Below are 2,640 nucleotides of genomic sequence, written 5' to 3'. Positions count from 1 at the left end.
AAAAAAAAAAAGTAACAAGGTGAGGAGGCTGGTCTGAAAGGCCCACGCTCCTGGAATCGTGCAGGGAAAGCTTTGCCTGCCAGAGTGAGGCTGACCGGTCTCTAAGGATGAGTCTGGACAGAGAGGAAAAACAGTCCAGCAAGTGCTGCAACCTTGCAACCTAGGAGTAGAGAGAACAGGCTTCCTAAGGAAACATGACCTCTGTAGTTAGCCCTAAAGGTACTAGGGCTCAGCTTCCAGTCAAATGACAAAGTGCAAAAATGTCCTAGCTTTCCTGGCCCATGGAGATAATAGTACCGACCCTACAGAATTGTGGAAATGAATGAGTTCCTCTCTGTAAAGTGCCTAGGACAGTGCCTGGTACAGAGTGAGCACTTCGTACTGCCAGCTGTGACTGTGCTAGACTCTATCAGTCTACCAGTAGGTTCTACTGCTTTCCTTTCTTTGCCTCTGTCTAGGTCTTTAAACATTTGTTTGAATGAGTGGTGACTTTTACTTAGGAAAATGAGTAGAAGACTGAAAAATGAAGGTGCTGATTCTGGTAATAAGCATAAGTCTCAAATAATGAAATACAGAAACAGAGAAGTCGTTAGGTAGGCAGAAAGAGCATCTCTTTAACTTCAATCAAACATATTGTTCTCTCATCGCTGTTCTATTATAAAGGAAAAGAACCAAATTAAAAAGTAGTGTCTAGTCTATGGTGAGCATTCAGTGCATCTCAGACCTGAATGAACAGTAATGATGTTATACTTTAAATATATTGTTGACATTCTATTTTGAACATATTGCCAAATTTTATGCCTGCAAGACAAAATACATTTAGAGATTATGTCTGAGAACAGAACCCCTATTATACAGAGGCCTTGTTCTTTTGTGCTATTTTAGCATGCATATATTAGACACAGATTTTGTCTTCCTAACACTCTGATTGAGATATTGAGTACAGTTTCCTCACCCCCATCTCCTCCACAAACTTCTCTCTTAGGAGAACTGACCCCCGACAGAATAGGGCATCCTAACAGATAACATATTTTTCAAGAGGATATTATCACATGAGAGTAGGGAATTACCTTCAATGACACAATAATGAACTAGCCTTTAACTTGACATTATGCAAGCCATCAAGCTGAGATAAGACAGGGATTTGATGGTTAGATTTCTATTTTTAGAGTGTGTGAATTGGGGGCTACTTGGAGGGTGATTTGAAGTTAAGACTTGGGACTCATTAAGAAACTATTATAGTATGTCAGATACCAATGAGAGCTTGAATCAAGATAGTGACTGTGGATATAAGAACAAGGCTCAGATTTGAGAGTCAAAGGTGAGGAGCGATCAAGACAGATGAGATATGATAAAAAAACAGGAAAGGATGAACCTGGGCTTCTTTCATGGGTAACTAGGCAGGCCTTGGAGCCATGCACAAAGCATAGGGAGTTTGGGAGAATGTTAAGGATGGGCTCTCCCCTTGCCCAGCCCTCCATCCGGTTGACAAGAGAGGAATGGTAAGTCCTTGCTTCCTGATTTGCTGTGCAGTTAAGGGTGACCATCTGGTCCAGCTCTGAATAATGGGATTATGTGCAAGTCGGCTGGGAGGTTTCTGGAAAACATTGATAAAAAGTTCAATTGTGTCTGGAATTAGTCTTTCCCCCTTTTTCCTGTCTTGAACTCAGACACATGCCGGAGTTGTAGAACACTTTGTAACTACAGGGAAGGGAAGGCCAAGAGACCTACAGACCAGCCAACCAAGAGGCCGTGGGATCCCCGTGCCAAAACCAGCTGCCGATGCCTAGACTTCTTGTTTGTAAGGAAAATAACCTTGGTTTTATTAGACTCTTACATTTGTTACTTGTAGCTGATGCTGTTCCCAACTGAAATAGAAAGACAATACATTCACACTTGGAACTTTAAAGTCTGGGATGGGAAATCCAGATGGAGTGCCCCTGGAGGTGGATGGAAATACAATTTGGATTCTAGAGGGAGCTTTGGGCTCTTAAGATTAGGTTAAAGATTCATTTGCAAATAGCGATTATGGAAACCAATGATCATTAAAACTTTGGCCACACATTCCCTAAAAACATGAACAATTGTATTCTCTTGGTACATTTCCTCCATATTTTATCATGAATATTTTCAGACACAGAGAGGGAGAAATAACTGAGCAGTGAACACCATATACTCACACCTAGATTCTACAATGAACAGTTTGCTGTTCTTCCATTACCCATCTCCATGTCTGTCCACCTGTCACTTTAACACAATTCCACATCAACCTTAGACAGCAATACATTTACTCTCAGAGTTCTTTAGCATGTAGAACATTAATCAGAGGTCACATATTTGTATGTAGTTTTTTTTCTTTTTTTTTTTTGAGAGAATCTACATACCAAAGAAAAGACACATTATCGGTATACCAGTTGATGATTTTGACAAGTGTTTTTGCTTTTTAACCAAACCTCTTAAAATATAGAATATTAATCTCACCCCCAGAAAACTCTCATGTACCATTTCCTAGTGAATTCATGTTGCTACTGCCCCTTGAGGCAAATATTTTACTAGAGATTCATTTGGCCTGTTCTGTAACATCATATACATGGAATTATACACATTTTTGTTAACATGTAAAATGATTCATTATAAGTT

The sequence above is a fragment of the Condylura cristata genome, unplaced genomic scaffold (assembly GCF_000260355.1).
Source record: "Condylura cristata isolate star-nosed mole 26May11 unplaced genomic scaffold, ConCri1.0 scaffold00026, whole genome shotgun sequence".
Classification (NCBI taxonomy): domain Eukaryota; kingdom Metazoa; phylum Chordata; class Mammalia; order Eulipotyphla; family Talpidae; genus Condylura; species Condylura cristata.
The sequence above is the reverse complement of the archived record's forward strand: the minus strand, read 5'-3'. Positions refer to the sequence as shown.